The 13,960-nt window shown below is 39.6% G+C and overlaps 1 non-coding gene and 1 pseudogene across 1 annotated transcript; both read right to left on the bottom strand.

Annotated features, from left to right (window-relative positions):
• Positions 1 to 216: 216 nt before the first annotated feature.
• Positions 217 to 334, bottom strand: LOC123570783 (U5 spliceosomal RNA). Its single transcript, XR_006695028.2, has one exon. It is a non-coding gene; the product is annotated as a U5 spliceosomal RNA (small nuclear RNA).
• Positions 335 to 11,582: 11,248 nt separating this feature from the next.
• LOC102130664 (nicotinamide/nicotinic acid mononucleotide adenylyltransferase 1 pseudogene) lies at positions 11,583 to 12,888 on the bottom strand (annotated as a pseudogene).
• Positions 12,889 to 13,960: the final 1,072 nt, after the last annotated feature.

Here is a 13,960-nt window from a genome sequence, read left to right as displayed (position 1 = left end):
GCTGTGCTTATGTCTTCTTTTGAGAAGTATGTGTTTGTGTTCATGTCCTTTGCCCACTTTTTATTGGGGTTGTTTGTTGATTTGTTTAAGTTAAGTTACTTACAGATTCTAGATATTAGACCCTTATCAGATGCACAGTTTGCAAATATTTTCTCCCATTCTTTATGTTGTCTGTTTACTCTGTTAACAGTTTTTTTTTGTTTGTTTAATTTACTTGGCCCTGATCAAAGCAGGACTTCAAAAAATTTGCTTACTAACTCACATCTGTTCCTCTTCATGGAAATCTTTAATAAAAGGCAAAAGATTTATTTGTTCTGAAGAGAAACCATAATGATAGTTTCCTCACTTGTCAGTTTTTGTTTTTGTTGCAATCACTTTTGGTGTATTTGTTATGAAATCTTTGCCAGTTCTTATGTCCAGAATGGTATTTCCTATGTTTTCTTCAAGGGTTTTTATAGTTTTAGGTTTTACATTTGAGTCTTTAATCCATCTTGAGTTGTTTTTTGTACATAGTGAAATAAAGGGGTCCAATTTTAATCTTCTGCATATGCTATTCCAGGATCATGTATTGAATAGGGAATCCTTTCCTTATTGCTTGTTTTTGTCGACTTTGTTGACGATCAGATGATTGTAGTTGTGCAGCTTTATTTCAGGGTTCTCTGACCTATTCCATTGGTCTATGTGTCTGTTTTTGTACCAGTACCATGATGCTTTGGTTACTATAGCCTTGTAGTATAATTTGAAGCTGGGTAGTGTGATGCCTCTGGCTTTTTTTCCCCCTAAAGATTGTTTTGAGTATTTTAACTCTTTTTAGGTTCTGTATATATTTTAGAGTAGTTTTTTCTAATGCTGTGAAAAATAACATTGGTTAGTGTTATAGGAATAGCATTGGATCTATAAGTTGCTTTGGGCATTATGACCGTATTAACAATATTGATTCTTCTATCCATGAGCATAGAATGTTTTTCCATTTGTTTGTGTTATCTCTGATTTCTTTCAGCAGTGTTTTGTAACTCTTGTTGTAAAGATCTTTTGTTGTAAAGATCTTTCGTCTCCCTGGTTAGCTGTATTTCTAGGTAGTTTTTTTTTCCTTTTGTGGTTAATATGAATAGAGTTGTGTTCTTTATTTTGCTCTAAGCTTGAACATTATTAGTATGTAGAAATACTACTGATTTTTGTACATTGATTTTATATCCCACAAGTTTGTTGAAGTTTATCAGATCTAGAAGCTTTTGGACAGACACCACGGGGTTTTCCTAAGTATAGAATCATGTCATATGTGAAGAGAGATAATTTGAATTCCTCTCTTCCTATTTTGATGTTTTTTATTTCTTTCTCTTGCCTGATTGTTCTGGCTAGAACTTCCCAGTACTATGTTGAATGGGAGTGGTGAGAGTAGGTATCCTTGTCCTGTTGTGGTTTTCAAGGGGACTGCTCCCACCTTTTGCCTGCTCAATATGACATTGGTTTGGGTTTTCATAGATGACTTCTATTATTTTGAAGTATATTCCTTTGTAGCCTAATTTTTGTGGGTTTTTAACATGAAGGGATGTTGAATTTTATTGAAAGCCTTTCTGTGTCTGTTGAGATAATCATGTGTCTTTAGTTCTGTTTATGTGATGAATCACATGTATTGATTTGCATACGTTGAACCAACCTTGCTTTCCGGGGCTAAAGCTTACTTGATCATGGTGTGTTTTGATATGTTGCTGGATTTGATTTGCTAGTATTTTTTTGAGGATTTTAGCATGGATGTTCATTAAGGATATTGACCTAAAGTTTTCTGTTTTGTTGTGTCTTTGCCAGGTTTTGGTATCAGAATGATGCTGGCCTCATAGAATGAGTCAGGCATGAGTCCCTCTGCCTCAATTTTTTGGAATAGTTTCAGTAGGATTGGTATCAGCTCTTTTTTGTACATCTGCTAGAATTCAGCTGTGCATCTGTCTGGTCCTGAACTTTTTGGTTGGTAAGCTTTTTATTACTCATTTAATGTCAGAATTCATTATTAATCTGTTCAGGGTTCCCATTTCTTTTCCTGGTTCAATCTTGCGAGGTTGTATGTTTCAAGAAATTTATTAGTTTCTTACAGATTTTCTAGTTTGTGTGCTCAGAGATGCTTACAATAGTTTATAAAGATTTAAAAAATTTCTGTGGGATTGGTGATAGTGTCCCTTTTGTCATTTCTGATTGCATTTTTTTGAATCTTCTCTTTTCCTTTATTAGTCTAGATAGAGGTCTATCAATCTTATTTATTCTTTCAAAAAACAAATTTTGGTTTTATTGATCTTTTGTATGTTTTTTTTTGTGGTCTCAGTTTCATTAAGTTCAGCTGTGGTGTTGGTTATTTCTTTTCTTCTGTTAGTTTTGAGGTTGGTTTCTTCTATTTCTAATTCCTCTAGGTGTGATGTTAGGTTGTTAATTTGAGATCTTTCTAGATTTTTGATATGGGTGCTTAGCACATAAACTTTTATCTGAATGCTACTTTAGTTGTATCATAGAGATTCTGGTATGTTGTATCTTTCTTTTCATTAGTTTCAAGAAATTTCTTGATTTCTGCCTTAATTTCATTGTTTACCCAAAAGTCATTCAGGAGCAGGTTGTTAAACTTCCATGCAATTGTATGATTTTGAGAGATCTTCTTATATTAATTTCTATTTTTATTGTGCTGTGGTCCAAGGGTGTGACTGGCATGATTTTGATTTTTAAAAAATTTGTTGAGAATTGCTTTATGACTGAGCATGTGGTCAATTTTAGAGTATGTACCATGTGCAGATGAGAAGAATCTATCTTCTGCTGTTGTTGGGTAGTATGCTCTGTAGATGTCTGTTAGGTGGATTTGGTCAAATATTGAGTTTAGGTACCAAATGTCATTGTTAGTTTTCTGTTTCAATTATCTGTCTAATACTATCAGTGGGGTGTTGAAGTCTCCCTCCATTATCGTGTGGTTATCTAAGTCTCTTTGTAGGTCTCTAATAACTTGTTTTATGAATCTGGGTGCTCCAGTGTTGGGTGCATATATATTAGGATAGTTAAGTCTTCTTTTTGAATTGAACCCTTTCCCATTATGAAATGCCCTTCTTTGATCTTTTTGATCATTATTGGTTTAAAGTCTGTTTTGTGTGAAATAAAATAGCAACCCCAGCTCTTTGTAGTTTTCTATTTGCTTGGTAGATTTTCTCTATCCCTTTACTTTGAGCCTATGGGTGTCACTGAATACGAGACAGGTTTCTTCAAGACAGTCTACAGTTGGGTCTTGTTTCTTTGTCCAATTTGCCACCCTGTGCCTTTTAAGTGGGTCATTTAGCATGTTTACATTCAAGATTAGTACTAGTGTGTGTAGATTTGATCCTGTAATCATGTTTTCAGGTTTTTTTTCATTTTTTAAAATTTTTATTATACTTTAAGTTCTAGGGTACATGTGCACAATATGCAGGTTTGTTACATATGTATACATGTGCCATGTAGGTGTGATGTACCTGTTAACTCTTCATTTACATTAGGTATATCTCCCAATGCTATTCCCCATTCCTCCCTCTACCACACGACAGGCCCCAGTGTGTGATGTTCCCCACCCTGTGTCCAAGTGTTCTCATTGTTCAATTCCCACCTATGAGTGAGAACATGAGGTGTTTGGTTTCTGTCCTTGTGACAGTTTCTGTCCTGTTTGCTCAGAATGATGGTTTCCAGCTGCATCCATGTCCCTACAAAGGACATGAACTCATCCTTCCTTATGGCTGCATTGTATTCCATGGTGTATATGTGCCACATTTTCTTAATCCAGTCTATCATTGATGTACATTTGGGTTGGTTCCAAGTCTTTGCTATTGTGAATAGTGCCACAATAAACATACCTGTGCATGTGTCTTTATAGCAGCTCTTCGACATGCTGCTGAATTTGGTTTGCCAGTATTTTTTTGAGGATTTTTGCATTGATGTTCATCAGGGATATTGGTCTAAAATTCTGGTTTTTTTTTTTTTTGTGTGTGTCTCTGCCAGGTTTTGGCATCAGGATGATGTTGGCCTCATAAAATGAATTAGGGAGGATTCCCTCTTTTTCTATTGATTGGAATAGTTTCATAAGGAATGGTACCAGCTCCTCTTTGTACCTCTGGTAGAATTCAGCTGTGAATCCATCTGGTCCTGGACTTTTTTTGGTTAGTAGGCTATTAATTATTGCCTCAATTTCAGAACCTGTTATTGGTCTACTCAGGGATTCAGCTTCTTCCTGGTTAAGTCTTGGGAGGGGTGTATGTGTCCAGGAATTCATCTATTTCTTCTAGATTTTCTAGTTTATTTGTGTAGAGGTGTTTATAGTATTCTCTTGTGGTAGTTTGTATTTCTGTAGGATTGGTGGTAATATCCCCTTTATCATTTTTTATTGCATCTATTTGATTCTTCTCTCTTTTCTTCTTTATTAGTCTTTCTAGTGGTCTATAAATTTTGTTGGTCTTTTCAAAAAATAAGATCCTGGCTTCATTGATTTTTGAAGGGTTTTTCGTGTTTCTATCTCCTTCAGTTCTGCTCTGATCTTAGTTATTTCTTGCCTTCTGCTAGCTTTTGAATGTTTTTGCTCTTGCTTCTCCAGTTCTTTTAATTGTGATGTTAGGGTGTCAATTTTAGATCTTTCCTGCTTTCTCTTGTGGGCATTTAGTGCTATAAGTTTCCCTCTACACACTGCTTTAAATGTGTCCCAGAGATTCTGGTATGTTGTGTCTTTGTTCTCATTGGTTTCAAAGAACATCTTTATTTCTGCCTTCATTTTGTTAGGTACCCATTAGTCATTCAGGAGCAGGTTGTTCAGTTTCCATGTAGTTCAGCGGTTTTGATTGAGTTTCTTAGTCCTGAGTTCTAGTTTGATTGCACTGTGGTCTGAGAGTAAGTTTGTTATAATTTCTGTTCTTGTACATTTGCTGAGGAGTGCTTTACTTCCAACTATGTGGTCAATTTCAGAATAAGTGTGATGTGGTGCTGAGAAGAATGTATATTCTGTTGATTTGGGGTGGAGAGTTCTGTAGATGTCTATTAAGTTCACTTGGTGCAGAGCTGAGTTCAATTCCTGGATATCCTTGTTAACTTTCTGTCTCGTTGATCTGTCTAATGTTGACAGTGGGGTGATAAAGTCTCCCATAATTATTGTATGGGAGTCTAAGTCTCTTTGTAGGTCTCTAAAGACTTGTTTTATGAATCTGGGTGCTCCTGTATTGGGTGCATATATATTTAGAATAGTTAGCTCTTCCTGATGAAGTGATCCCTTTACCATTATGTAATGGCCTTCTTTGTCTCTTTTGATCTTTGTTGGTTTAAAGTCTGTTTTATCAGAGACTAAGATTGCAACCCCTGCTTTTTTTTTGTTTTCCATTTGCTTGGTAGATCTTCCTCCATCCCTTTATTTTGAGCCTATGTGTGTCTCTGCATGTGAGATTGGTCTCCTGAATACAGCAAACTGATGAGTCTTGACTCTTTATCCAATTTGCCAGTCTGTCTTTTAATTGGAGCATTGAGCCCATTTACATTTAAGGTTAATATTGTTATGTGTGAATTTGATCCTGTCATTATGGTGTTCGCTAGTTATTTTGCTTGATAGTTGATGCCGTTTCTTCCAAGCATTGAAGGTCTTTACAATTTGGCATGTTTTTGCAGTGGCTGGTACAGGTTGTTCCTTTCCATGTTTAGTGCTTCCTTCAGGAGCTCTTGTAAGGCAGGTCTGGTAGTGACAAAATCTCTCGGCATTTGTTTGTCTATAAAGGATTTTATTTCTCCTGCACTGATGAAGCTTAGTTTGGCTGGATATGAAATTCTGGGTTGAAAATTCTTTTCTTTAAGAATGTTGAATATTGGCCCCCACTCTCTTCTGGCTTGTACAGTTTCTGCCTAGAGATCAACTGTTAGTCTGATGGGCTTCCCTTTGTGGGTAACCTGACCTTTCTTTCTGGCTGCCCTTAACATTGTTCCCTTTATTTCAACTTTGATGAATCTGACAATTACGTGTCTTGGAGTTGCTCCTCTCGAGGAGTATCTTTGTGGTGCTCTCTGTATTTCCCGAATTTGAATGTTGGCCTGCCTTGCTAGGCTGGGGAAGTTCTCCTGGATGATGTCCTGCAGAGTGTTTTCCAACTTGGTTCCATTCTGCCGGTGACTTTCAGGTATACCAATCAGACATAGATTAGGTCTTTTCACATAGTCCCATAAATCTTGGAGGCTTTGTTCATTTCTTTTTACTCTTTTTTTTTCCTAAACTTCTCTTCTTGCTTCATTTCATTCGTTTGATCTTTAATCACAGATACCCTTTCTTCCACCTGATCAAATCAGCTACTGAAGCTTGTGCCTGTGTCATGTAGTTCTTGTGGCATGGTTTTCAGCTCCATCAGGTCATTTAAGGACTTCTCTACACTATTTATTCTAGTTAGACATTCGTCTATTCGTTTTTTAAGGTTTTTGGCTTCTTTGCGATGGGTTCGAACATCCTCCTTTAGCTCAGAGAAGTTTGTTATTACCGATCGTCTGAAGCCTTCTTCTCTCAACTCATCAAAGTCATTCTCTGTCCAACTTGTTCTGTTGCTGGTGAGGAGCTGCGTTCCATTGGAGGAGAAGAGGCATTCTGATTTTTAGAATTTTCAGCTTTTCTACTCTGGTTTCTCCCCATCTTTTTGGTTTTATCTACCTTTGGTCTTTAATGATGGTGATGTACAGATGGGGCTTTGGTGTGGATGTCCTTTCTGTTTGTTAATTTTCCTTCTGACAGTCAGGACCCTCAGCTGCAGGTCTGTTGGAGTTTGTCGGAGGTCCACTCCAGACCCTGTTTACCTGGGTATCACCAGTGGAGGCTGCAGAAGAGAGAATATTGCAGAATGGCAAATGTTGCTATATGATCCTTCTTCTGGAAGCTTCGTCTCAGCGGGGCACCCGGCTGTATAAGGTGTCAGTCGGCCTCTACTGGGAGGTGTCTCACCATTAGGCTACTCGGGGGTCAGGGACCCACTTGAGGAGGCAGTGTGTCTGTTCTCAGATCTCAAACTCCGTGCTGGGAGAAGCACTACTGTCTTCAAAGCTGTCAGACAGGGACATTTAAGTCTGCAGAAGTTTCTGCTGACTTTAATTCAGGTATGCCTTGCCCCCAGAGGTGGAGTCTACAGAGGCAGGCAGGCCCCCTTCAGCTGCAGTGGGCTCCACCGAATTCGAGCTTCCTGACCACTTTGTTTACCTACTCAAGCCTCATCAATGGCGGATGCCCCTCCCCCAGCCTCACTCCCACCTTGCAGTTCGATCTCAGACTGCTGTGCTAGCAGCAAGTGAGGCTTTGTGGGCATGGGACCCTCCAAGCCAGGCACGAGATATAATATCTTGGTGTGCCGTTTGCTAAGAGCGTTGGAAAAGAGCAATGTTTGGGTGGGAATGTCTCGATTTTCCAGGCACTGTCTGTCATGGCTTCCCTTTTCTAGGAAAGGGAATTCCCCGACCTGTTGCAGTTCCTGGGTGAGGTGATGCCCCGCCCTGCTCTGTGGCCTGTGCCCACTGTCTGACAAGCCCCAGCGAGATGAACCTGGTACCTCAGTTGGAAATGCAGAAATCACTCGCCTTCTGTGTCTCTCACGCTGGGAGCTGCAGACTGGAGTTGTTCCTATTCGGCCATCTTGGAACCTCCCTTGTTTTCATGTTTTTAGCTGGTTGTTGTATAGACTTGATTGTGTAGTTGCTTTACAATGTTAATGGTCTGTGTACTTAAGTGTGTTTTTGTGGTTGCTGGTAACAGTCTTTTGTTTCCATGTTTAGCATTCCTTTAAGGACCTCTTGTAAGGCAGTTCAGATGGTAATAAATTCTCTTAACATTTGCTTGTCTAAAAGGAATTTTATTTCTCCTTTGTTTGTGAAGTTTAGTTTGGCTGGATATAACATTCTTGGTTGAAATTTCTTTTCTTTAAGGATGCTGAATATAGGTCCCCAATTTCTTTTGTCTTGTAGGATTTCTTCTGAAAGGTCTGTTGTTAGCCTGATGGTGTTCCCATTTTGGGTGACCTTCCCCTTCAGTCTAGCAGTCTTTAATATTTTTTTCTTTCATTTTGATCTTGGACAACCTGATAACTATGTGTCTTGGGGATGGTTGTCTTATACAGTATCTTGCAGAGGTTCTCTGAATTCTCTGAATTTGAATGTCAACCTTTCTAGTGAGGTTGGGGAAATTTTTTTAACAATATCCTCAAATATGTTTTCCAAGTTGCTTGCTCTCTCTCCCTCTCTTTCAGGTATACCAATGAGTTGTGGGTTTTGTTTCTTTTCATAATCCCATCTTTCTCAAAGTTTTTGTTCATTCTTTTTTATTCTTTTTGTTTGTTTGTTTCCAACTGACTGAATTGATTCAAAATGGTCTTCAAGCTCTGAAATTCTTTCCTTAGCTTCGTCTATTCTGCTTTTAATACTTCTAATTGTATTATGAAAATTCTGGAGTGAGTTTTTCATCTGCATAAGATCAGCTTGGTTCTTTCTTAAAGGGCTATTTTGTCTTTCACTCCTGTATCCTTTTACTGTATGCCCTAGATTCTTTGAATTAGGTTTCAACTTTCTCCTGAATCTGGATGATCTTCATTGCCATTCAGATTTTGAATTCCATGTCTGTCATTTCAGCTATTTTAGCCTGGTTAAAAGCCATTTCTAGGGAGCTAGTGCAGTTATTTGGAGAAAACAAGAGAGTCTGGCTGTTTGAGTTGCCAGAGTTCTTGTACTGATTTTTCCTCTTCTCGGTGGGCTGATGTTCCTTTAATTTTTTTTTTCTGTTGAAAGCTTTATTTGCGCACACTTACGGTAAATGAAAATTTTATGATTTGGGTAAAAGTTCACTCTTTGGAAAGTAATATTTTACACAAGGAGAAGTTAAGGATACTGGCTCCCAAGACAAAGCTTAGATTCAAGCCTGGTTTCACCATTTACACCAATCCTCTGATTTTGCTCAGTTTCCTTATGATATAAGGCACTCAGTAGCACATGCCCAGCACACAGTAAGTGCTCAGTAAGTATTGGCACTATGAAGTTCAAACAGCACCACTGGTAAACTAAGTTCAGATATCAGAGGTAGACACTGTTTATACATCCTCACAGCTGAGGTGATGCCATCGTGAAATTTTTATATCAAGAGGCCTTTGGTAAAAATGATGAGAAGAGCAGAGGAATGGACTTCTTGTAGCACCCAGAAATAAATGTTAAAGGAGCCTATTTAATACTATAGTAACTTCTGGACTTCCAGAACAGTGAAAAAAGAGGCTGGGGTAAGGAAGATAAAAGGTCTCCCACCACCCTGCATGCTGACCTAGGGGATGCTTGCTTCTACTCTGTGGTTAGACCCTCCAGATGGCAAAAAAAAAAAAAAAAAAAAAAAAGCAAAAAAAAGCATTATTCATTCTTTAACCTAAATTATCCCCATGGCTCAATCTCTACACCTTCATCACCAAAGAGAACCCACTTCTCTCTAAAATTTCTGCTGTTCACATAGGTAAACACTACCACAAATGCTCTCCATTCATCTGAATGAAGATGCCAAAGAAGGACTTTCACTGCAGGTTTGTTTGTTGCATTCAAATTATACAATGTAAGGATAAAGTATACAATACACAAAACCCCCAGCATCAAACAAACAAGTGAAACAAAACACCAGAATCACACATTTCCTCTAAATTCACAGTACAAAAGCAAATATGGAAATGATTTGGTAGGGAATAAACCATGGCATATTTTCTTCTTCCTCAAAGAAAGTCACATCAATCATTAATATTTATTTCCCTGTGAAGTTCATTGTTCCAATTTTTCAGGTCTCCTTCAACTCTTTTTTTCCTCTTTTTTGTTTTTTTGAGACAAGATCTGACTATCACCCAGGTTAGAGTGCAGTGGCACAATCAGACCTCACTGCAACCTCTGCCTCTCGGGTTCAAGCAATACTCCAGCCTCAGCCTCCCGAGTAGCTAGGACTACAGGCCCCTGCCACCACACCTGGCTATTTTTTTTTTTTTTTTTGCATTTTTTGGTAGAGAGGGGATTTTACCATGTTGGCGAGGCTGGTCTTGAACTCCTCACCTCAAGTGATCTGCCTGCGTCGGCTTCCCAAAGTGCTGGGATTACAGGTGTGAGCCACTACGCCTGGCTCCTTGCTTCAACTTGTAAACTTCAGAAAGCTAAGGAACAGAAAAATGACTCTCATCCATAGGATTTGACATTCCAACCTTTCATTCACTTGGTGGATGGATACTGAAACCTGCTACATGTCAGGCTTTACACCCTCCCTCTCTTTGAGAGTTGGCCGACGGCTTTAGTAAGAGTAAGTTGGGAACTGTAACACATATGTTTACTTAACTTTATTTAACATTTCCCTTTTTTAAACTATAGATTCAGCTCTGACTATACAACTGTACATTTCTAAGTATTTTTTCTTCAGCAGTTACAAACCCTTCATCCAGGATGGTGTAAGTATAAAATAGAAATTGCAAAAAGGCAAATTATTCTATTTTCATTGGAAATTTAACTTTGGTCCTGTTTCTATCATGGGACTATTTTCACAAACCCTAAAACTAATCTACAAAAAACTATTACTGGTCTTTTTCCTTACCAATTGGTAAAATTTCCACAAAATTTTAATCAGTAGCAAACCATGTAACAAGCTTGTGTTTTAACATAAAACTGTGAGTAACTATTTGAGAATACCTACTTTGGTTAAACTTCATAGAAAAAAAAAAAAGAAGAGAAAAAGTTGAGGAAAACAGCCCCTTTTTCTGCTTAAACTCACGAATGGCAGATTCACAGTGGGCTGGAACAGAAACAGCAGGGCTCTTCAGAAACTCTAGGATTTTTAAAGGTAAGTTCTCACTATTTTTCCCAGGCTGGTCTCAAACTCCTATACTCAAGCTATCCTCCTATTCCTGCCTCCAAAGCAGATGGGATTACAGCGCATGCACCACTGCGCCTCACTCAGGTCTTTTGATTAAACTACCAGTAAAGGCTAAGTGCATTCAGACTTATAAAATCTCTGAATGAGACCCCTCATTCCCTGTGGTTCTCTCAATTCAAGGTAGCATGATGTCATCTCTGAAGTTGTTCCTGAAGATAAAGAGAGGGCGGACGGCCAGGGCTAGAGCATGATCCATAACAAGGCTAAGTAAATGGTTATAAAGTGTAAGGCAGCAGCTCTCTATCTCTGAGGGGCATCAGAAATACCTGCATCTTTCTCTCGCTCTCTCTTTTTTTTTTTTTTTTTTTTTGATATGGAGTGTTGCTCTGTCACCAGGCTGGAGTGCAATGGCGCAATCTTGGCTCACTGCAACCTCCGCCTCCCAGGTTCAAGTGATTCTCCTGCCTCAGCCTCCCAAGTAGCTGGTACCTGCATCTTTCTAAACATATGAGTGCTTGGACCTCACTCCCTACCTCCAAAGGTGGACGTCCAGGCAGGTAGGTCTTGCAAAAGTTTAGTCAGCAATTCTGATGTGTGCCACAGAGAACTAACTATTGGTGCAATGCTTCAGCCATGCATATGCACAACCTTTATTTGGAGTAAGTGAAGGTAATTTATCAATGGTTCATTTTATAAGATCACCACTGTAAGTATTCCTTCATTGTCTACCCTGGTGGCAGATTACTCAGCAACAATCATGGATAAAATGTCAATTCCCTTCATAACCAAAGTTAGAATTTTAGGTGAACAGTTTGCTTTTCACACTTTGTTTCTTTTATGTGGTAGAGCTAGGATGTACTTGTTAACTTCTTATTTGTAGCTAGTTTCACTGAAAATTCTTCTGGTATTAGTGTGCTGCTAAATCTCTTGTTTTAAAGATAAAGAGATTTGTACATTCTAAAAAAAAAAAAAACTTAAGGAAAACATTAATCTCAGCAATTTCTGATAAAAAGAAAAAAAACAACAACAACCCTGTTTCTAACTTACCACTGATTTTTACTAAACTTTAAGCTTTAGTTTATGCAACAGGATCACAATTTATTTCCCCAGTTACTCACACCCAGATTGTTTCAAATCCCCAACAGGGAAGTCCAAATCATCATTCCTATGCCTTAGCTTCTGCAGTGTTTCTCTGCAAAGGGGCCAGAATGATCCCAGCATTCCTGTCTTCACCCTCGGAAGACAGATTATACTTTTTGATAATTACAAATTTTGCTTTTTGATTTATTCTTGGACAAGTTCTCATATCAAGTAGCAAATGCTCTGTCCCCTTCTGAGAGCTCTCCAGATTGTTGTAGATGAGATATCATTAGTGATCCATTCATTCGCTATGTGAATATTGCTCCAGTGTTTTCACAGCATGCCAGATTCGTGGATGAATTCTGAGCATCATTTCCAGCCTGAGCATACATGTGAACTCATATTCTGCCATAATTTGGGTGATGTCTTCTCCCTTCCACAAATTGGGAACACCAAAGGACTCCAATAATCTGTCCCGCACAACAGCTTGACTTTTGTCATACCTTTTGTTTTGGACTCCAGGGATTTCTTTCAACTAGAATCCTGTTTTTGTTCAGTGCACTTCCTCTTTTGTCCAGGCCTTTCTAGTGTACGCACATTCTGCTGGTTATCACCGTTACTAACCTCCAGTTTCTCCTGATGTTGTATAAGCACCTTAACATCTCTATCCGCTCCTTCTGAAGACTTTTCCATGTATCAGCTTCCACCCATTTGGCATTCTTGGTGGCAAGTTTTGACATGATGACCCAGTGATGGGCAGGAATGAGTCCATTCTCCTGGTATTGCCAACAGGAGAGATTAAGTCTTTGACAACTCTGTATCTTCCTGTTCCACTCATGTGGTCCTTGGCCGGCTCAAACAACCTGAGGTGCATGTTGGTGATTGGATTAAAAGAATCACAAGCAAGGAGAACCCACTTCAGTCTTCTCTGAATTTTCCATGGTAAGAACTTGAAGTTGTTGATTTCAGTAGAAAACTGTGATGCCTCCCTTGTCTTTCCCATGCTTCTGGATTTGATGCCTTCCCTCAAGGAATGTCTAGATGCAGGGTTTTCCTTAAAGACCCTCTCGGCTTCACTAGGAAAAAACCTTAGAGAGGCTGCGGTAGGCTCAGTCAAGGGAGAAAATGTTTCCTCAATCTTTACAGTTACTATTCTTTGGATGGGGCCTTTTGCTTTTATTTTCTTTGATGCCCTTGAGAATTTGCCTGTGGTATCAGTTGGGTTCAGCAGACTGGCTTCATTTCTGGATGATTTCAGGGGGACAAGGCTCAACTCAGCACTCCTGAGCCATGTGCTCTAACCCTGGGGGCTGGAACAAGGCCCACAGCTTTGTTCTGTGGCCTATGAAGTGTTAAATACCTGCTGTGCCAGAGGGGCTGAGGTGTTCCTGGTTCGCTGGCAAAACACTCCAATGGGAGTGCTGGCAAAATCACTTCACCGGAGTAGTGGCAGAGCAGTTTGTGCATGTGCACTGGTGGCAGTGGGATGGTAAAGTCCACCCATGCATGCTGGCAAAGCAGTGGGAGGAGGCTTCACTTGGGTGCATACTGACAGGGTCTAGTCTACAGAAGGTCTTCTACAGATAGGCGGGGTCTGCCAGCAAAGGGACTATGACAGTGGTCACTGTGATGCACCCTGGTTGGGCATCCGAGGCTGCACTGCCAGTGGCACAGTGCAGGCAAGTGGGCACAGTCAGGCTGGGACTTCGAGAAAGATTGGCAGACAGGGTGGCACTCAGATCAGAGTGGCTCTGTCTTATGGGCAAGAGAGCTCTGCTCTGTCCAGCTCCAAAAGTCAACAAAGGCCAAACCTTCTTGAGGAATGTGGCAAGCCTTGGGGGATTGGCACTCCTGGTCATGCTCCACTACAGCCATTCCCATGCCAACCTTTCTGGGCTCCACACAGGTTGGAGTCCTGCCCCTGCCAACTCTACAAGCAGCTCTCTCTACCAGCTCAAATGTTTGTGGGGGTCATGGGATCTCCTGCAGCTAGCATTCTGGAGGTCCATGGTG

This window comes from Macaca fascicularis, chromosome 1 (genome assembly GCF_037993035.2).
Source record: "Macaca fascicularis isolate 582-1 chromosome 1, T2T-MFA8v1.1".
NCBI lineage: Eukaryota > Metazoa > Chordata > Mammalia > Primates > Cercopithecidae > Macaca > Macaca fascicularis.
This window is presented reverse-complemented; position numbering and strand designations above follow the sequence as displayed.